This window comes from Narcine bancroftii, chromosome 8 (assembly GCF_036971445.1).
Source record: "Narcine bancroftii isolate sNarBan1 chromosome 8, sNarBan1.hap1, whole genome shotgun sequence".
In the NCBI taxonomy this organism is placed as follows: domain Eukaryota; kingdom Metazoa; phylum Chordata; class Chondrichthyes; order Torpediniformes; family Narcinidae; genus Narcine; species Narcine bancroftii.
The window spans coordinates 141,511,661-141,534,721 of NC_091476.1; the positions used below are offsets into that span (position 1 = coordinate 141,511,661).

The window sequence follows — 23,061 nt, forward strand, 5'->3', positions numbered from 1 at the left end:
TAAACTTGGGAGGCATGTGTCCAACAAGGCCTTTTTGGGCCCAAGAGGTCCACTGGAACCTGGCAGTATTTTGTCATAATCTGCATTTAAAATAATTTATCATTTGAAAACAGTTCTGGATGGAGAGCAATATTTGATGGACCTCTGAGAGTTATTTGTAATGATTCTGAACACTGAAATGGAAGATCAATAAGATGCTTCATTGTGTCTGTGTCCCTCAGAAGAATTGTTTGGCTTAAATTACTGAACTAACCTAACATTTATTTCTGGGATCTCCAGTTTTTAACATTTTAAATATTTTGTTTTGTTCGGGGAGGGGTGGGTGAGGAAGGTTGAGTGGACCAAGGAGCCCCAGAGTGGACCCTGCGGAAGGTGGAAAGGGACGAGAGGTCAATAGCAGGATTCCATTGCAGCCTGCAGAAATGATGAAGGCAGATGAAGGTTGACAGTGGGAAGGGTGAGCAGGAGGGAAACTCTTTTCATGGTGGGAGCAGAGGTCTGAGAACAAGAGGACTTGCAAGAGGGGATCCAACAACCAGAGCCAGGCTACTAATGGGAAGGAGCAGTACAATCACAGGGGAATGTCAGGTCTGGGTTAATGAATGGAGTTTCTTCTCTGCCACTGATGTATGAAGCAATAACCATCTTCAATAAGAGAGGATTTGTCCTTGGATTAGCAATACCGGGTCCCACACATCTTGGCTGTGACTGTTGAGCAGAAATTCACCTGGAGCAGCGGCATCAATCCCTGGGCTGCAAGATTCAATTAGAGACTAGGCATTCGGCAGAGAGGGTTTCACCTCCCACACCTTAACACCTGTTCACTCTCCATGAGGCACAGGTCAGGAGTGCGTAAGACACTCTCCTTTTGCCTGGATGGTGGTAAAATCTTCCAAGGGTCAGCCCAGGTGGGATGAACCTTTTGGTCAAGTTTATTGTCATCTATTGCACATACAATCTGATGAAACAGTGTTCTCCAGTCCTTGAAGCGAACCACGCACACAACCAGACAGAGCACACCTCCAGAGGAACAATACATACATACATTTTAAGATGTTGGTTGTTTTTCCTATACAGTGGGACACATAATCCCAGGAGCTAGGACCATGCTCTCGTATAGTGTTGTCCCCTCCCCTGTATGGGGTCTGGCTCGGGCACCTGCTGCTGTCTCCACCATCTGTGTTGGTCTCACCCCAGGACCCATTCTCCCCCCTACCACCCCAGGTACCAACTGGACACCAAGAATGGACTCTTGGGTCGCAATGGCTCCTGTCCCCACTGGGTCCCCTGAAACCCTGCTCTGGACCTCAGGTCCCATCCACCCCAATCCCCGCTGGATCCCCATTCCAAGCCTCCTGGGTCCCATTCTCCTCACCCCCCACCAGACCATCACTCTGGACTCCCCCAGACCCCTTCCACCCCAATCCCCCCAGACCCCTTCCACCCCAGTCCCCCCAGACCCCTTCCACCCCAGTCCCCCCAGACCCTTCCACCCCAGTCCCCTTCCACCCCAGTCCTCCCAGACCCCTTCCATCCCAGTCCCCCCAGACCCCTTCCACCCCAGTCCCCCAGACCCCTTCCACCCCAGTCCTGCCAGACCCCTTCCACCCCAGTCCCCCTTCTACCCCAGTCCCCTTCCACCCCAGTCCCCCAGACCCCTTCCATCCCAGTCTCCCCAGACCCCTTCCACCCCAGTCCCCCAGACCCCTTCCACCTCAGTCCCCCCAGACCCCTTCCACTCCAGTCCCCCCAGACCCCTTCCACCCCAGTCCCGCCAGACCCCTTCCACCCCAGTCCCCCCAGACCCCTTCCACCCCAGTCCCCCCAGACCCCTTCCACCCCAGTCCCCCCAGACCCCTTCCACCCCAGTCCCCTTCCACCCCAGTCCCCCCAGACCCCTTCCATCCCAGTCCCCCACTCCAGACCTCCTGAGTCCCGTCCACCCTATACCCCCACTCCAGACCCCCCCTGGTCCCGAACTCCTGGTTCCAAACCCAAAGCCCCTCCTACACGGAGTCCAATCCCTGCCATAACTGTTCCACTTGAGCCCTACCTGGAGCACCCCACATGGAACCCTGAAGCCCAGTTCCTATCTGGAGACCACCCCCCCACCGCCCGCCCACTGGGAGTGCTTAGAGACCTCCCCCAACTCCCCCAGAATCCCGTTCTTGTCCTCCTCTGGCTCCCCCACTTGGAGTCCCCATCACCCTCATAAGCCCCTTTCCCCCCCCCCCCCCACCAGAACACCCCTTCCGGACCCCTGCCTCAGGCAGGCCCCCACCCACTCTCCTTCTTCCCCCAGTTCGCCCCTCAATTCCCTCCCAGGTGCCCCCTCCCTCCCTCCCCCCATGCCCTTTCCCCCCATGCCCTTTCCCCCCAATGCCTCCCCCCCAAGGTGCCCCCACCTACTCCCTACCCTCCACACACCACCCAGATTTTCCCCTCCCTCCACCACCCCCCTCCCTCGCCATAGGATGCTCCTTCCCAGTAGTTCCCCCCCCCCCCCTCACCCTCCCGGCCCCCGGGAGTCATTCACCTTTACCCCTAATTCACCCCGAGCCTCCCGTCTCTCCCAAAGGAACATCCCAGACCCTCAACTACACCACCCCTCCCTGGACATCCCCCTCCTCTACCTAGACCCCCGCACCTGGGAGCCTCCCCCCACCCCTATCATCCAAACCCATCTCCTCCCCCAACCTGACCCCATCCTCAATCCCCGCTCCCCCGGACTCCTCCCTCCCCAGATCGCCATCCCCCCACCCCCGGACCCCCACCCCCACCCCCACCCCCACCCCCCACACTGAGTGTGCCGAGCGGTGCCCGGGCCACAGCTCCTCGCCCGCCCGCAGGTGCCAGCCCCCGGCGCCCCGCTGCCCGGGGAAAGGAAGAGGTAGACGCCGTGCGGCCCCGGAGACCGGGGGAGCAGTGCCGGCCCGGGGCCGTGGGCTGCACCGCGTGAGAAGGGAACATCGCTGCGACGAGCCGCCGCCGCCTCGACCCCGGCCGGACACAGGACTCGAAAAGGTACGGCAGAGCCGGGCTGAAGGCAGGCCGGTGATGAGGGAACCCGACTGGTCACGCCGCACGGCTGGGCATGTCGGGGCGGAGGGACCGGGGACCCGGAGGGGCTGGGAGGACCAGATCCGAGGGGCTGGGGGACTAGGTCCGGGGACCCGGAGGGGCTGGGACCGGGGGCTGGATGGACCAGATCCGAGGGGCTGGGGGGACTAGGTCCGGGGACCCGGAGGGGCTGGGACCGGGGGCTGGATGGACCAGATCCGAGGGGCTGGGGGACTAGGTCCGGGGACCCGGAGGGGCTGGGACCGGGTGCTGGATGGACCAGATCCGAGGGGCTGGGGGGACTAGGTCCGGGGACCCGGAGGGGCTGGGACCGGGGGCTGGATGGACCAGATCCGAGGGGCTGGGGGACTAGGTCCGGGGACCCGGAGGGGCTGGGACCGGGGGCTGGATGGACCAGATCCGAGGGGCTGGGGGACTAGGTCCGGGGACCCGGAGGGGCTGGGACCGGGGGCTGGATGGACCAGATCCGAGGGGCTGGGGGGACTAGGTCCGGGGACCCGGAGGGGCTGGTGAAACGGGGACCACGCTTTCCTGTCTCTTCCTTTGGGAACATTTTCGGATCAGAACCGGCCAAGTTCTCCAGCTAGGACGGCGCGTCCGGTCCCCTATTCCTCCGGGCACTGGACAGCGAGGGCATCCCTCCACCGGCCGAGACATCCCACCAGCAACGCCCGTGCCATTCACATTGTCGCTGCTCACAGCGGAGATGTACAAAGACAACACTCAGCCCATCTAGCTTATGCTAACTGCCAGAGCATATCACCCCTATTCCTGTTCTGTCGCCTATCAGCTCCCACGCCCCCGACACCCCCTTCCATCCAGTCACCCCCCACCTCCCCTGACACTCCCTTCCATCCAGTCACCCCGCACCTTCCCCGACACCCCCTTTCGTACAGCCACTCCTCACCTCCCTCGACACCCCCCTTTCCATCCAGTCACCCCCACCTCCCCTGACACCCTTCCATCCAGTCACCTCGCACCTTCCCCGACACCCCCTTCCATCTAGTCACCCCTCACCTTCCCCGACAACCCCCTTCCATCCTGTCACCTCTCTCCCCTAGTCAAAACACCCAACTAGTCACACCCCTCAGCCCCATCGCACCCCCAGTCACTCAACTTCCCACTCCTGTCACCACCTCCCCATCACTCCCCTTTGCCCCATCACCTTCCCATCCCCAGTCATCCCCTACCCCTGTTACCATCTCCCCCAATCACCCCCTCCACCCTGGAACCCCCACCCCCCAGTCACCCAGCCCTCCCCACCCACCAGGCACCCACCCCAGTCCTGCTCCAGCAGATAAGGAGTCCTTCCCTGGATCCCTGCATGGATCATGGGGAGGTGAGGGAGCAGCTCTGCAGACTACACTGTGTGGCACAGGCTGCTATAAGATGGACAGGCTGTTGATTAGCCAGGTTTTGGGGAGAAGGGCTGAGTGGGAAAATGGATCAGCTCATGATTAAATGGTAGGGAAGACTTGATGGGCTGAATGGCCTATTTCTGCTCCTATGTCTTATAGTCTTAACCCAGAATTCCAATGCATCTGCACATTGCAGTGATGTACATGACAATACACACCTCACTTCTGGCTGAAGGGATTTTGCTTCCTCTCCAGTTCTATGACTTCCCTTGCAAATGATCACCTATACAGGTGGGTAGGGCGTGATTTGACGGACAGGTGAGCAGAGTGATGTGGCTGGTAGGTGGGCAGGACCTTGGTAATGGGCTGGTGGGCAAGGATTTGGCAGTGGGTGGGAACTTTGTGACAGGTTGTTGTGGATGGGGTGTGATGTGACAGGCTGATGGGCAGAGTATGGTGTAATGGACAGGTGGGCTGGGCACGATGTAAAGGACAGATGGGAGGGGCATGGTGCGACAAACAGGTGGATGGTTTGGGACGGGTCTTGCTCCTCTTCTTGGCTTTGCTTGCCTGTGCCAAGCTCCTGTTGGAACTCAACTCCCTCCTTGATGTTCCTTCCCAATGTTGAGTCACGTGGAGCAGTGTCCTTCTGTAGTGGGAGAGTATCAGACCAGGTGGCACAATGAAAGGACTCCCCTTGAGAACACAGATGTGTAAACATTTTTTTTTGCCAGAGGGGAGTGAATCTGTGGAATTCATTGCCACAGGTGGCTCTGGAAGCCAGGTCTTTGGGTAAATTAAGTCATCCATGATTGGCTTCGATGGGCTGAATGGCCTAATATTGCTCCTACATCTTCTGTTCTAGGGCGGTGCAATGGTTAACAATGTTCCCTTACAGTTCCAGCAATCCAGGTTCAATACTGCCATTGTGGTGTTTGCATGTTCTCTTTGTGACTGCATGGGGTAGTCCACATCCCACAGATGTGCTGGAAGGTGAGCTAGTACTACTATTGACCTGTCATCTTGAGTAGTGGCAAAGAGTGTTAAAAGGAAGTCGATAAGCATGTGTTGAAGAGTACATTGTAGAGTGCAAAGAAATATGGAGAGGGGGAATAAGATTGGTAGCTTTATTCAGTGGGAGCTTTATTCATGTTGGGCCACATGGTTGCAAGATGTGTTCTTCCTTTTTTCAAGTGGACTTTGAGAATGTTCTGGAAGTATATTCTTTGCACTTCTGGAAGTTTATTTCCATGATGGAGCATAGGGATCTAAGGAGGATATAGACAGAGCAGTACAGTATGGAAACAGGCCCTTTGGCCCATCTTGTCCATGCCAGATTTTTTGCCCAGTTACACTCATCTCTGCATTAGCTCCGTACTCTCACATGCCTCGCCGGCTCAAGTGGTTGTCTAAAATGTCTCTAACTTTCCTTGCTCTTGACAACACCACCAATTGTCACGTCATCCAGACTTACTAATTAATGTTCCCACATTCTGATACCAGTGTTAACATGTATCACAAACTACAAAGGTTCCAGTGGAGCACTTTTTTTTTTGCCTCCTGTCACCAATAAGCCAATTTTGGGATTCCTTTAGCCACCTTGCTTTGGATCCTGGTGGTTTCAACCTATATGTGGGACCTTTTCAAATATTTTATTGAAGTTAGTAAAGCCTTTTGTGTTGGGGATGCTGACCTGGGCTGCTGTCGTCAGTTTGTGTATTCTGCCAGCTCATTGGAAGGTGATGTGGTGATACTTTAGATGGCATCTCCCTCGTGCTTTATGATGTTTATGGTTCAGAATCAGTTAGCGGTAGGGCCTTTGGTGTCTGGTCATCTGTGACTTCCCTGCTGTATCTGTTTTGCTCTTTGAACCCCTACTCTCATACGGCTAAAGACTGTGCTGGTGTTGATCATCAGTATCAATGCCTACCTTCCCAAGACAACGTCAGTGAATTTTACACATGAAAACAGGCCCTTGGCCCAATTTGTCCACACTGACTGCCATGTCTACCTATTTACAATACATAGAATGTGATCCAAATGTTTCCAAATCTTAACTCTTCTGCAACAGGGGTTGATGGAGCATCTATTGGAGTTGGAGTCTGTGTAAGATTGGGGTATGTATATCTTCACGAAACAGGCTAAGCTTAATCATGAAATTCTAAGGGTGACCAGGCTTGAGAAGAATTTTCCATGTCCCTTTGGTTAACTGCATCATACTCTTTTATGAGTTGGAGAAAGACCCATCTCTGCATGTATCCTGAACGTGCCATATGATGGAAATTGTCTCTGTTGTATCGTCTGGATGGGCCAAATCCAACCTGATCCTGAGAAAGGCAGCAAACTATCTGCCTGAGGAACTTGGCCTCAGTGGGAGAAAAAGAATGGCAAATATTTTGGGCCAGAATCTTACATCAAGAAGAGTCTGTAGAAAAAGTCACTGTATATGTGTGAAAAAGAAAAAGTGTATATCATGGCTAACGTGATTTATGGTGTGAAAAATAAAAAAATTTAAAAAAAAAACAAAAAAAACTTTTTCGGTCTGGAGATTTTAGGTTCCAGTCTTCTTCCTCAAATGCTATCATCTGCTGCTCTAGTTCCTTAAGGTCTTTATTGATCAGTTCTTTGGCATGGGAGTCGACTAACTCTGTGACATCATTTTCACTGATGTCTAACTGCAGATGATTACCAATATCAACCACAGCTTGCCTGGCTTAGGCAATGTCTTCAGCTGTAAACCCCTGAAAAGAATGCACAAATTTGGGGCACAATTTGTTCACACTCTGTAATGTTTCTTCTATTACAATAAAGAAACTGGTTCTTTAAATAAATTTAAAAAAAAAGAAGAGTCTGTAGCTTGCTGTTAATTGGTGGAATTGTGGTCAAAGGTTAGGTATGAGGAAGTATCCAAGAGCTGGTACCTGGGTTTTACAGGTAGAGGTCAGTCTGCCAGTCCACTGGGGGACCTGCCTTGGTCTTGATGACCCATAACATCGACTATTCTTTCCTCTCAGCCACGCTGCTTCACCTGCTGAATTCCTCCAATGGTTGGATTTTGGCTCCAGATTCCAGCATCTGCAGTGTTCTATGTGTCCCCTGATTCTGGGAGGAAGTCTTTGGCCACAAGGAGGAAGTTGTTTCTGAGAAGCTATGCAATGTTTTCCCCTGCAGCAGAATAACACTGAAGGCATCTGGTGACTGGGAAAATAACAAAGAGATAGGGATCAGATCATCTTGAGCGATTACATCTCCCTTAGATGCAACAGCAACATGATTATCTTACTGTGTAACGGTGGCGTGGCAATCATCTCTCATCATGGAGCCCCTTGTTAATTCAGTAATGTGATTGGATATCCATCAAAAAGATTCCTGAAGGGGTGAAACCCTGATGAGAGCGCTTTGTTAACAACTGTAAGATCTTACTTCCAGATACAAGAGCCAAATTCTGTGCTGGTGTTGGACATCAATATGAATGCCTACCTTCACTAAATGTTTTCTCAAAACAATGAGTCAGTGAATTTTACACAAAAACAGGCCCTTTGGCCTAACGTGCCCACACTGACTGAAATGTCTACTCTGGTGGCACAGTGGATGCAGCAGTTAGTGCAACACCTTTACAGCACCAGGGATTGGAACAGAATCTCGGTTCGAATCCCGTGCTGTCGTAAGGTGTTTGTACATTCTCCCTGTGTCTGTGTCGGTTTTCTCTGGGGGCTCCAGTTTCTTCCCATCCTTCAAAAACATACTGGGGGTGTAATTTGGCCAAATTGCCCTGTTACCGTGCTGTATGTTTAATTTTTTAAAAATTGAAAAATTAACAATAAGAAGAATGGGATCCAAATGTTTCAGAACCTTAATTGTTCTGTAGCAGGGAGAGGTTGATGGACAAGTAGCAGAATGTATAAACTCTACTTGTAAAATCCATCTCTGTCTTCAGCAAATTGTCTCTGGGATCTCTGGGGGTCAGATACTAATTATAGAGGGGAAGGGTAGTAGTGTGGCTGATGTGCTGTTTAATTCCACTGATTCACAGGAAATGTCAGAGCATCCTGTCATAAGTGAGATAATGCCAAACCAGAAACGTGTTAAAAATGCTGACAGCTTCAGCGATGAGATGAAGTTTGGGAGACCGCATGGTCAGTGAGGCTTGGGTGTCTCATTTCTGACATGCATGGAGTACTTGGAGTATTGTGTTCAGTTCTGGTCACCTCATTATAGGAAGGATGTGGAAACTATGTAGAGGGTGCAGAGGAAATTTACCAGGATATTGCCTGGATTGGAGACGTGTCGTATGAGGCTAAGTTAGCAGAGCTGGGACATTTCTCTTTGGAGTGAAGAAGGATGAGATGTGACTTAACAGAGGTCTACAAGTTTCTGAGGCATATGTAAGGTAGACAGCCAGCACCTTTTTCACAGAGTGGGATAAGCAAACACCAGAGGACACCTGTACAAAAAGAAGGGAGGAAAGTTTAGGGGAGACATCAGGGGTAAATGAATAGTGGGTGCCTTGAATGCATTGCTAGAGGTGTTGGTGAAGGCTGCAACATTATGGACATTTATAAGACTCTAGGACAGGGACATGGATGAAAGAAAAATAGAGAATTAAGGGGTAGGGAGGGTTTAGTACTTTTTTTTAAAGAATATGTAGCTTGGCACAAAATTGAGGACTGAAGGGCCTGAAATGCACTGTAGTGTTCCATATTCTATGCGTACCTCAGCAGAGGGAATATACCTCGTCTGAAGAACAGACAATGCTGAAATTACAGGTGAGGAAGATCCATTGGAGAGAAAAATGGTTGACATTTGAATGGGGCTCTTTTTAAAATATTATCTCCCTCTCTGCCCCCTCTCTCTGCCCACCCCTCTGCCCACCTCGCTCCCCCCTCCCCCATTCCCTCTCCCCCCCTCCCCTCCCTCTGTGTGTGTGTGTGTGCCCTCCCCTCTCTCTGTGTCTCTGCATGTACGTCTGCCTTTCTGTTTCTGTGTCTCTCTATCTGAATCTCTCTACCTCACTCACTCTCTCTGGTTTTGCTCCCCACCCCACACCCAAATTTCTGATGGTTTCTACTTGAATAAAGAGCAAAGAATAAACATAATGAACACATATTCATGTTCTGTCTTTATGGAAGAAGGCACAAATAATTCCTGAAATGTCAGTTGAATGAAAAAGATTTAAAGGAAATGAGTGATAAAAGAGCCACTGAGGAGGTTACTAGCACACCAAAGTGCAGCTGAAGCAACACACATCTCCAGGTCTTGCAAATTGGTATCCCAGAATGTTAAAAGAGAGCTGAGTGAATGTGGATACATTAGATGAGCATCTTCCAGATTTCTATAGATTACAGAATTGTTCCTTCAAATTGGAGGATGGCAAATATAACTTAACAACAAAAGGAGTGGAACATCCAGGAAGTACAGAGCAGTTTGACCAACATCCAGTGGCTTTTGTAAAGGATAAGATAACAGGACATTTATGAAACATCAATATAATTAGACAAAATAAATATGCTTTTACTAAAGAGAAGGTCTGTTTGACAGACCTAGAGGAGTTGGTGACATTGATGTGGGAGATCTGGGGGATACTGCTGCATCTTGATTTTCATAAGGTCTTTGACAAGAGGTTAATGTGCAAAATTTAAACAGTGGGAACTGGTGTTGGTTGAATGTTAGTTGACAGTGTTGGTGGGAATCAATGGGCCTCTTTTGGGGTGGCAGGAAGTGATGTGCAGAATGCAGAACTGAATGAGGGGATTAACCCTGGTCAAACTGAATGGTACCACCTGCTCGAACATGTCCTCATTATTCTCAACTTAGGTGGGAGTCTTTCCAATTTGTGAAGTGTCTGGCTATTTTTGGTAGAATTTGACTATGGTTCTAAACTTAAATTTATACATTGGGTTTCACAGGATTGTGGACCGGAAGAGCCTGTAACCGGACCTAGAAGGGCTGTAATAGGCCCTTCTGGCTCACGAGCCTGTGCTGCCCATTAATCTACAACCCTCATACATTTTTAAAAGGTGGGAGGAAACTAAGGGGCTGATTGTTGACGTCAGGAAGGGAAAGCCTGAAGTGTACGATCCAGTGATCATTGGGGTCAGAGGTGGAGAGGGTGAGTAAGTTTAAGTTCTTGGGAATCATTATCTTGGAGAATCTTTCCTGGACTCAACACACTGATGGCAGCGTGAAGAATGCATGTCAGTGCCTCTACTTCCACAGGAGTTTGCGGAGGTTTGGTATGACACCAGAAACCATGGCAAATTTCTACAGCGGTATGGTGGAAAGTGTGCTGACCAGCTGCATCACTGTCTGGTATGGGATCACCAATATCCCTGAGCATAAAGCCCTCGAAAAGCTAGTGGACACAACCAGGACATCACAGGCAAAACCCTCCCCACAACTGAGAACATCTACAGGGAACACTGCCATTGGAGAGCAGCAGCTATAATCAAGGATCTACACCACCCAGCACACACACACATTGTTCTTGCTGCTGCCATCAGGAAAGAGGTCTAGGTGTCACAAAACTTGCACTACCAGGCTCAGGGACAGGTGCTACCCCTCCACCATCAGCCTCCTCAACAACAAACTCTATCGCAGACTCATTTAAGGACTCTTACTTGTGCACTTTATTGATTTTCTTTTGTTCTCTCTGTATTGCATAGTTTATTTACATTTGTTATCTGTTGACAGTTCCTTTATTTGTTTACTTGTTTATGCTGTGTACAGTTTACTTTTTTGCACTACTAATTAGTAGTAATTCTGGTGCGCTTGCAGGATAAAAGAATCTCAGGGTTGTATGTGATGTCATGTATGTACTCTGACCATAAGTCTGAAACCATAGGAAGCCCACGAGAACACGTGAAGAGAGCACCAACTCCTTACAGACAGTGCTGGATTCGAACCTGTGTCACTGCCGTTGTAATGGCATTGTGCTAACTGCTACGCTAATCGTGCTGCCAAAGCAAAAGGATTTTATTAGGTTCAAGACCCATGGGAGTGACTAGGGACTCTGGCTCCAGTGAAGAACAGAGGGTGATACTGCGGTGGAGATGATTCCTGGTTGCTGGAGGAGGGGCTAAATCAGAACCTCCAGGGCAGAAATGGATAATCCTGGCTCCAATCAAGAAAGAGCCGGGGAATAGTTGCTGATTTCCTTAACCTTCACTCAGGACACTGGAGTAAATGATCTCAGAAAGTCATGGAGTTGCACAGCATGGAAACGCACCCTTTCACCCAATGTCCAGGCTGGCCAGGTTGTCCACCGAGGCTCGTCCTGTGTTTGTCCCACATCCTTTTGAATCTGCCCACTCCACACTGCAGATTGTGGGCGGCACGGTTAGCAAAGTGGTTAGCACAGTGCTGTTACAGTGCCAGCGACCCGGGTTTAAATCCATCACTGTCTGCAAGGAGCTTGTACATTCTCTTGGGTCTGCTTGGGTTTCCGTCCACTCTTCAAAAACATAACTGGGGGTTGTAGGTCAATTGGGTGTAATTGGGCATAGCCCTGTATGTCTGAAAATAATGATAAAACTGCATGACAACTGTGGCTGCACCATTTAGTGGTGGTGAAGCAGTTTGCCAAGGAGATCCTGTAAATTGCTTTGTAATGAATGCCATAAGCCTAGTGTTGAATCATGATTTGGATATCTTGTTTCGCTCATTGTTACAGTGGGATGCATGGATTAAACAAGTTCAGGATCCTCGGTACGTGAACATCAATACAGGTTTTATATTGGATTTTGGAAGTTGTTCCAGCATGCTGTTTTAAGCTGAATTGGGTTTAAGTGAATTGTTCCTGGTTTGTTAAAAGACCTTGCAGTTCTCTGAATTTCTCATGTTGGGGTTAATTATCGGAGAGTTTGGCTCATTTCTTACTTTGGGTGGAGTTTTTTTGGAGTAAGTTCCTCGTATATTTGTGAAGGGCTGACTTTGATACTATTTATGATTTTTATTTTGCAGAAAACTTCTTGTATTATTATCAAATCACGCAGTATCTTCAAACATCAACAAAACTTGAATATAGCAACGTCTGTTTTCTCAACCTGCAGACATTATTTTCATTTTTAGAATAGATTTCCCTTCAATTAGATGCACTTTTCAAGGATTTTTAAACGTAATCTTCCCAGAATAGAGCTGAAGAGATTTATTTGGACATCAATATTTGGACACTTATTTTATAATGGAAACAATGAAACCTGACCAATTTTGAGGAATTATTCATGCAATGGTTGTGAAGATGACGTTTCATTTCATTCCTGGTTTAATTCAGCGTGGTGCAGTTTGGAAGTAAAATATTTAAAAGCTATGTATGTCATCGTCAAGGCAAATTTTCATTGCCCTTGAGAGTTTGTTGGAAAGCATCTCTCTTGAGCCACTAAAGAAGGGCAGGTTACCCAGTGAAAGAGTGGGGCACATCAAGGACAACAGGAGGAAATGTGTCCATGGATTGAGAAGTTAATGGCTTTCATGGGTATTCACTGTGGAAATGACCTTTGTAGTTGAAGGGGAAGATGAAGTTCTGGTGCATCTCTATCGAGAGGAAGTACTTGATGCCTTGGTGCATTTAAAGGTGCATAAATCCCCAGAGCAAATGACATCCAATCCAGGCTGCTACAGGAAACCAGGAAAGAAGTTGCTGGGATGAGGTTGACATTCAAAACGTGCCGGGGATTAATTGGGTGTAAATTGGTCAGCATGAACTCATGGGTGAAATGGCCTGTTGTCGTGCTGTATGTCTAAATTAAAAAAAGAGGTTGCTGAGATTTTAATTCTTCATTGGGCACAGATGAGATGCCGGATGGCTGGAGGTCAGTGAGTATGGTCCATGTGTTTAAGATGCACCAGGGATACACCTGGGAATTCTGAACCTGTGAGTCGGGAGATTATTGGAAAAAGTCTGAGGGACAGGATTAATGATTTCTTAGAAAGGTAGGGACTGATCAGAGGTTAGTCAAAGATAGGTCCCATATGACCAATCGTAGAAGCATTTTAAACGCTGAAAGGCCTGGACAGAGATCTGGCCCCATGGTAGGGGAGCCTAGGACAAGAGGGCACAACTTCAGGATAAAAGGGCATTAATTTAAAACAGATGTGGAAAGATTTCTTTTGGCAGAGGATCATGAATCTGTGGAACCTGTTGCCACAGAAGGCTGTGGAAGTGAGATTGTTGGGTGTATTTAAGGCAGAGATTGACAGGTATTTGATTAGTTAGGGCATCAAGGATTTCAGGGAAAAGGCCAGGGAGTGGGGCTGAGTGGGAGGGTGGATCAGAAGCTAATGGTTAGAATGGTGGGCCAATGACCCTACTTGTGCTCCTATATCTTGTGAATCTGTTTGAAATCTTCGAGGAGGTAACAATGTATGTTAATGAGGACAGAGCAGTTGATGTAATCTCCATGGACTTCAGTAAGGCCTTCGACAAGGTCCTGCAGGAGAAACTAGACCAGAATGCAGGACCAATGGGATCCGGGGAAGGTTGGTGAAGACTGATTTAAATGTTATTGTTTTCTTGTAACCAGGAAAGATCATGTTTGGTGCAGGAAAACTTCCATCATCCGTTTTCACTTCAAGTCCCTTGATAACAAAAAGGTCACTTATTGTTATCCGTCTTGAAGACATCTGTTGACCATTCGTGTTTTATATAATGAAATTTAACTTTTTTAATTTATGGGGCCCTTCCCTTGATTTTTATTTTCATAATTTTATTGTTGAATCCCATTTTATGGTTTGGTTGCTCTTTCTTTCATGCATTAATCGAATATTTGTGTTTAATTATAACTTCACAAGGGAGGGGTTAGATCATTAGAATAGTTTTTGCTTTATATACAGTTTGTTTTTTTGTCTCTTTCATTGGTTGCTTACAGCTATTTGTTAATATATGTTTACATTGTTTGATATATATTCTTATTATTACCTATGCATGAACATAAAATCTCAATAAATTATTGGAAAGAGAACATTACAGCACAGTACAGGCCCTTCAACCCATGACATTGTACCAATCTATATATACCTAAAATAACACTAATCCATTTCTACCTCATAACCTTCTATTAATCCTCCATTCAAGTGCCTGTCTAAGAGTCTTTTAAATCCCCCTAATGTTTCAGCCTCCACCACCATCCATACCAAGGCATTCCAGGCACCTACAGCTCTCTGTGTAAAAAAAAACTTACTCCTGTCGTCTCTACTAAATCATCTTCCTTTTACCATATACAGATGTCCCCTGGTGTTTGCTACTCCCACTCTGTGAAAAAGGCACTGGCTGTCTACCTTATCTATGCCTCTCATAATCTTGTAGACCTCCGTTCAGTCTCCTCTCATATTTCTTTGCTCTGAAGAGAAAAGCCTTAGCCTTGCTAACCTTGTCTCATAAGGCTTATTTTCCAATCCAAGCAACATCCTGGTAAATCTCTTCTTCACCCTCTCCATAGCTTCCACATTCTTCCTGTAATAAATGGCTGGATAGGCTGGGACTGTTTCCCTAGAGTGCAGAGTGGAGATAGCATGTAATGAGCTACCAGTGGTGGAGATGGGTACGGTTGATGTAGTAGTTAGCACATCGCCGTTATAGCAGCAGCAATAGGGACTGAGGCTCAAATCCCATGCTATCTGTAAGGAGTTTGTATGTTCTCTCTATGTCTGCATGGGTTTCCCCTGGGGTCTCCGGTGTCCTCCCAGTGTTCAAAACCTACCGGGGGTGTAGGCTAATTGGGTGTAAATTGGTCGACACAAACTCATTGACAAAAATGGCCAATTACCATGCTGTATGTCTAAATTTAAAAAAAAAGAAATAAAATTTAAATTAAAAAAGACATGGCATTTAGATAAGCACAAATGCAGGCAAATGGCATGAGCTCAAGTTGGCAACCTGGCCATCATAGACGATGGGCAGAAGGGCCTGTTTTGTGCTGTACAATGTTGTGACTAATAACTTCAGGAAGGTTGTGCTGCATGAAGTGAATGTGAATGATTGAAAGCAGTGTGATCCCTGTGTACGTGCAGGGTCCTTGTGGGAGGACTGCAGCAGGAGGGAGTTAAAATGCTCAATAGCTGCCAAGTCCAACCTCAAAGCTTCCCAAGTGAAGTTTGGTTTGTGCCAAAGAAACATGACAAAACTATGGATGAATTTTTGATGCCAGAGAGTCATACCGCATAAAACAGGCTCTTTAGCCCAACACCTCTCTGCTTACCAAGTTGGCATTCCGGGCTAGTCCCATTTTCCTGCATTTGGTCCATATTCTTCTGAACCCTTCCCATCCATAAATCTGTCCAAATATCTTCTGAACTTTAGTATCATCCTTCTTCTACAGCTCATTGCAAATACGAACCCCCCCTCTGTGGGGGTAAAAAAAAATCCCCACAAGTCCCTCGTAAATCTTTCCTCCATCACCTTCAGCTGATTCTCTGTAGTTCTAGAACCCTGGGAAAAGGGCAGTGTGGGGAGAGAGCACTCATTACAGTACAAGGCTGGGGAAGACAGGGACTGTCATCAATACAAACTGGTCCTAAAGGTTTGGTGGAACCCTCATCCCATGGAGTGAGATTTGTTTCCACGTGCAGTTGCAGGCAAGCTTCGGCGCAGAGCATGGGAGACATGAGGAGGAAAATAAAGTCAAGGCAGAGTTTGAGTGAAGGGTGTCTGGTTGTTGGTCAGAACACAGTTTGCTCTCTGGGTCCTGAGCAGTCAGGAAACTTTGCTCGAGTAAAACCAACGAGCAGAACAATGCAGCTGTGGTGGGGTACGGTATGGCTGAGAGCAGAAATAATGTCTGACAGGAAGGCAAAGTGAGACGTCTCGGCTAATCACACCAGGCTGTTGGACAAGCTTTCTGTAATTCTGTTGTATCTTGCCTTCATGCTGGTTATTTTAATGATTCTGAAATACTGAATGTAAACCTCATATTACCATGGGAGTCAAGTTGAGAAAATCATCTGACTTTTATTTAATCCTCAATTTATAATTTGCTGCACAAAATTTGTGGAATAATAATCTTTCAAAACCTAAAGCCACCTGGATATAAAGTTGTTTTCAATCCTTTGATCTTGTTCCTAGTCTCTGTAATCTCCAGTTGTTTCCATCATCTCTGCAATTCTCTGATCTCTTCGTCACCCCAGTGTTTATGCTGCCGCACTCACTGGTGGTTGTGTCTTCAGGGACAAAGCTCTGTGGAGTTCCCTCCTGAAACCTTTCCACTTCTCTATAAAAACAGGCATTGTGGCTCCTCTCCTATAAAATTTTGCAGGCTAATCATTCTGGGGAAGTGACTGGATTGTTTCAGGGGGGATCAGAATCAAAATTTATTGTCATGAACTGTTAGGAAAGTATTTGTTTTGTGGCGGCATTGCAAGTTAAAATATTGCTATAATTTACACTAAAAAATTAGTGCAAAGAGAAAAAAAATGTTGCTTCCATCTACCCCCCCCCCCCCCCCCACCCCATCCCGGGCACTTTCCCTATGACTGCAGGAAGTGCCACTCTTGTGTCCACAACTTTTTCCTTACCACCATTTGAGGGCCCCAAACAGTCCTTTCAAGTGTGGCAACACTTCACTTGTCATCTGCTGCATCCCATGCTCCCCTTGTGGCCTTCTCTACATTGGAGAGACTAGGCGCAGACTAGGAGATCACTTTGCTGAGCACCTTCACTCTGTCTGCATCAGTGACAGGGATCTCCCAGTGGCCAACCACTTCAATTCTGCACACCACTCCCATGCTCATATAACTGCCCATGGCCTCATCTACTAAGACCAGTCGTAAATTGGAGGAACAACACTTGATTTTCCGGCTGGGCACTCTCCAACTGGATGGCATTAACATTGACCTCCGGTTTCTGCTAGCCCACTCTCCTTTCTTCCTCCCTTCCCCATCCCCCTGTCTCCTTTCCTCCAGCTCTCCGCCACTCTTCCCTCTCGATTCACAGAGCCGTCCCCCCTCCCCCTGTTTGCTGGTGTGCCCTCCCTCCCTTATCCACCTAATACCTCCCTGCCTGTGGGACTGTACTCCTCCCCCTGCCCTCCCCACCCCCCCCACCACTTTATTTGGGCACCTGCTGACATTTTTTTTACCTTGATGGAGGGCTCAAGCCTGAAACGTTGGTTATGTATCTTTATCTTTGACATATAAAGCAGAGGTTGACAGCATCGAGTCCACGCTGCTGAAGATCCAGCTGCGCTGGGTGGGTCACGTCTCCAGAATGGAGGACCATCACCTTCCCAAGATCGTGTTATATGGCGAGCTCTCCACTGGCCACCGTGACAGAGGTGCACCAAAGAAAAGGTACAAGGACTGCCTAAAGAAATCTCTTGGTGCCTGCCACTTTGACCACCGCCAGTGGGCTGATATCACCTCAAACCGTGCATCTTGGCGCCTCACAGTTTGGCGGGCAGCAACCTCCTTTGAAGAAGACCGCAGAGCCCACCTCACTGACGAAAGGCAAAGGAGGAAAAACCCAACACCCAACCAACCAATTTTCCCCTGCAACCGTGTCTGCCTGTCCCGCATCGGACTTGTCAGCCACAAACGAGCCTGCAGCTGACGTGGACTTTTACCCCCTCCATAAATCTTCATCCGCGAAGCCAAGCCAAAGAAGAAGAGAAGATAAAGCATTAATTAGTGAGTGATAGAATGTGAGGAAACTTTGTGGGACAAACCTATGTGGTTGGTTTGATAGCAGTGACTACATGCAGTGTGATTTGTTCACAACGAGCTCCAACGTCATGGTACGTGACAACGGCCAGATTTAGTCATTTTGATTGGAATAGCAGAACTAAAATATTGTCAGGGACTCTTAAGTTCAGCTGAGGGAACAGACAGGGCCTCAGTTTAATGTCCCATTTGGAGCATTCTCCCACACCCCCCAACCTGCCTTCAATCTTGTGTTCTGTGCCACTACGTTACCACGTTTGATCTCAAGGAAATTTCTGTTGCTGCTGTACTCTTGGCTTTCTTGAAGTCCCTCCAGGCTGATGAAGATGTGGTTTTCAGATCGCTAGTCTGTCACTGACTTTTGTGAAAGAAACAAGAAAATGAAGCCACATGGATGGGGTTTCATCTGACACTGCAAGCAGTGGTTTAGAAGTGAGTGTAATAACTAGGGTTGCTTTTCCTTATTGTTGCTCTTCATTTGCAGGCAGCAGGTCTAATGTGATGGTTCACACTCCTGCCTGCATTTGTACTGAACTATTTTATTTTCTTAGTGTTATGTTGTTACACCCTCCATTTACTCTCTGAAGCCATGTGGGATGTAACGTGTAATAAATGGGTGGTCATTATCATTTAAATTGCATCCACTAACAAATGTCAAAAAAGGATGTTTAATTCTAAATTCTAATCCCATCGCAAGCCAGCAGTGTCCAAAGGACTGAAGTAACTGGGAAACTTGTTTGGCTTTCTCTTTTATTCATTAAAAAAAAGATGGCATGGTTAGTACAACACTGTCACAGCGCCAGCGACCGCTGTCTGTAAGGAGTTTGTACGTTCTCCCCGTGTCTGTGTCGGTTTTCGCTGGGGGCTCCGGTTTTCTCCCACAGTTCGAAATGTACTGGGGGTTGTAGGTTAATTGGATGTAATGGGCTTGTGGGCCGGAAGGGCCTGTAACTGTGCTGTTTGAGGAAATTTAAAAAAATTAAACTGAACAAGAGGATTATTTCTGCAGAGTTTTCCTCTGTGAGCTGATGTTATAAAATTAATCTTTAGTTTTTCTTTCAGCTTATGGCCAATGGGTTTATTTTAACAATGAATTGCTGGAGAGACTCAGCAAGGCAGGCAGTATTCATGGGTAGAAATGGTCCATCAGTATCTTGGGTTGAGGCCTTCATTACATTTCCATAGAGTGACCATTTCTCCCCACGGTTGCTGACTGAATCCTTTTGGCTTCTCAAGATTCCAATGTCTGCTGTTGTTGTGTTTCCCTGGAAATGGGAGATCTGGATTGAGAGTTCCTGAACTGCGAGCCAACCTTCCAATACAAAACACATAATCATTGATTCCTGCATCATCTGCTAAGTACTATTTCACTGCAAGATTGAATTTCTTGTACCGAAACCACGCACCCTCTCGTATCGCTGCTGTTTATTTCCCCCACACTGCAGTGGGTGAGAAAACATGCTGTGTTTTTAGAATCTGTATGTGAGCGTAGAATAAACATCAAGAGCAATAGTGGTGTGAGTTGTACGTGGCATCCGCAACACCATGTTTCCAAGCTGCGAGGTTCAGATGAGAATTGGTTGCAGTTTCATAAACTTCAATCCATACAAAACTACTTGACCATGACCTCTGGTCAGTTTGTGGTCAACTCTGTCGTCCCCATTCATGTTTAGGATAAAAAATGTGTACCTTTTTTGTGGATGTTGCTCCCAAATTTGTGTGGTCCTTAATTAGATAATTCCCTTCAATACATCAATGAGAAAGAGACGCCCGTGTGAATTTTGGTTTTCACGTAGCAAGTATAGATCAGCTCTGTCCCATCCCTGGTTCTGTTATGATGCCAAAAAGATTTTTTTTAAGTGCAAACTATGACTCCATTCTCCTTGCATTTGTCCTCACCAGCAACTGTGAACAAAGCTCTTTGATTTCAGATTTTGGATCCACTATTTACTCCTTCCCATAGTGAGTGTTGCTGGCACAGCTGGCATTCATTGTCCATCACTGCTTGCCCTGAACTTTGTGGGCTTTATTCAAGGTTCTTCCATGTTACAGTGGGTTAGGAGTGTCTTATGGACTGCTGAGGGCGAGAACAATGTATTTTTTTCCTGCAAGAGGTGGGGAACAACCTGTGCTTTTCTCGGGATTTGATAGTTCAATGACCATTGTTACTTTTAATTGCAGAATGCTCAATTATACATGTGTAATAGTTGAGTTTTTTGAACAAATTTTTTTGGGTCAAATTTGGGCGGTGGTTGACTTTTACAGGGTCATACTTTTGACTGTGGTAAGTACTTGTGCCATTCAAGGTGTTGGGTGCTTGGATGGCCAGGACCAGATGGTGAGTCTACATTCGGGGCATCAGTAGCTCGGATGGACAGATGACCGGAGAGAGGGTCCCCATTCGGGCATTGGAAGCATGGATGTATTGTAGGTGGCAGGGTGAGGGTCCATGGTCGGGGGATTGGAGCTCGGATGGGTGGGTGTTCGGGGCCAAAAATGAGGGGGTTGACTTTGACATGGGATTGACCATTACCCAACTATGTATAGTATCTATCATTCAGTCCAGGATACTAGTTCAGTACCGTACAACCAATTAAACCTGATAACTATCTGAGCTTGTGTAGGTGCAACTGGTAGAAATGAATTGTTTATCCTTCTCTGTGATAGATTGGTGTGGGCAATGGAGAAGCTTTTATATCATTTGCACAAAGGTGCAAAATACCATGTTCCTCAACACTAATCGGTTGGTTGCACTTAGCACAGGAAACAATTGCTACGGGTTATATTATTTTATATATATAAATATGTCTTTAAGAGAGAGATTGTGGGAATTCATTATAGGTCACTTCACAGACAGAGTAACAAAACACATCTCATTTGAAATGTAAGAGCTTTGCTGAAGCTAGATGTTCGGGCACCAGTGACTTTGCAAAAACAATGGAACTGCTTTGGAAGCAATTTCAAAGCAGGTGCAAATGAAAAAGTCTGGGCTCAAGTGCTGATGAAGAACTTTCAAAGATTGGGTTTGAAGCCTTGGCAGGGGGATTTGGTTTTTACAAGCAGAGAGAGAGAGAGGAAAGAAAAACAGGATTCTTCTTTTAGATAGCTTTTGAGGCTGCAACAAGCTGGCAGGCTTGTTCAGAACTCCCTTTCGAAGACAGGTTGTGAGTTCAGAGTTCAGCCTGTTGAAAACCCTTGTAGTCCTTTCAAGAAGAAATAGCTGACTCGAGTGTTTCTCCTGAAAAAACGGAAATTAGGAACTCTGTGGTGACCTGGAAGAAGAAGTTATCATTTGGAAAACCCATGATGGGGCAAGTTTCTTCAGGAAGATACTGAAATGATTGATCAGAAGAAATCAGTTTGTGTGTCCAACGAGCAACAAGTATCTCTCTGAAACCAACAAGAACCTTTCTGAGTGGTTACCATTTACCTTTAAGCACCGGAGCCAGGTAAAAATTCATAAAAGTTGAATTCTGTGCACAGTATAAGAATTGCCTGATACCGGTGAACTTGGAGAAGTGGGAAATGAATGATTGGGCTATTAAAGCAAAGAACTTCCTTGAACATATACACATTACATCTATATGCGCTTAGAATTACAAGGGAGTTAAGTTGGTAGTAATAAGTTTGATCCTGTTTATATGTTTAAAGAAAATTAAAAGCAACTTTTGTTTAAGTAACTATTTGTCTTGGTGATTTGCTGATGTGTTTTGGGGTCCTCTGGGCTCGTAACACTGACATAGGGCAGATTTGTTCCAATGTAGCATGTTAGGACCCTTGAAATAAGAAACCACACAGACTGTTGGTGAAATGAATTGCATGTGATTTTATAAAATCTGCTCCATTGTACTTTATGCGAGTGTAAATAGAGAAATCAAACGGATTTCAAACTGTACCTTCTGTACAGTTTATGTTCCAAGGGTAACATAGTATTTTGTGTAGATGGTGACTGGGTTATATCTTACTTGAGCTTGTTCAGCTTGTGAGCTTGTGAGCTCTTGTGACCACATCATTAGCCTGGCAACTCTGTGCATGTAAATCTTACGCAGCATTGTCTCAAAATGGCTGAAAAGCTACTCAGTCATACCAAAACCAATGTACTCTGCTGGACCACCATCACCTTGCAGTGGTCTCGAGGTGACCCACCACCTTCCCAAGGGCAGCTAGAGATGAATGATACATGCCAGCCTTGCTTGTGAAGCCCAGATCCCACAATGGAGTCATTAGTATAGTTTTTCCAAGTAGATTTACAGTGGGCATTGCATTGGAAACCTAGCTAGAGACTGGTCTAGATGTGGTCACGCGGTCTGGTTTGTGCTCATCTACAGTGCTAGTTGGATCCTGTAGAATTGCTGAGAAAACCAGATGATGCAGTGTCTTTAGTAGAATTCCCTTTGACTGCTTCCAAGAGAAGGATTCCAGTTCACTCAAAATTGGGATTTTTTTCTTTTGCGTAAAATCTTGTAAGGGAATGGCTGTAGGGGATAAAAGTTCTGAAACCCAAATGCCAAAACTTCAAGGCTGTGGTGGCACACATCGCGATGCAAGCGAACCAGCTCCGTGTTTGTTACGGCCGTGGTAGCGAAGCAGCTGTGTAAAGATGGCGCCGCCGGGTTTGGGCTCCATCGTGGGCAGAAGGACTACGCTCTCGGCTGCGTCGTCGCATGACAGCAGACGTGGGGGCATGTCTTGATGGCCGCCTTATAAGGTGCAGCATGGATTTTTGAAATAAAACAGTCAGAAACTAAACTGATTCCAGCATGTAATCTCTGTTCTCGTTTCCTCTTTATAGCTACCGCTACAATTTGTGACCCTGACGAGCCCAGACGATTCTGGACTCTATAACATGGGCACTGCAGCAATTAACACAGTGGCAATGAAACTGCCACCTTTCTGGATGCTTCGCCCATGCACTCGGTTTGGGCAAGCGGAAGCACAATTCCACCTCTGGCAGATCACCTCCGACTCGATGATG

The 23,061-nt window shown here is 47.0% G+C and overlaps 1 protein-coding gene across 1 annotated transcript in view; it reads left to right on the forward strand.

Annotated features, from left to right (window-relative positions):
- The first annotated feature begins 2,908 nt into the window (after positions 1-2,908).
- LOC138741282 (proto-oncogene tyrosine-protein kinase Yrk-like) overlaps positions 2,909-23,061 on the forward strand; it is a 215,016-nt gene continuing 194,863 nt past the window's right edge. The window contains exon 1 of the mRNA XM_069895103.1: positions 2,909-3,024. The gene's annotated coding sequence lies outside the window, so the exon portion shown is untranslated. The remainder of the gene's footprint in view (positions 3,025-23,061) is intronic.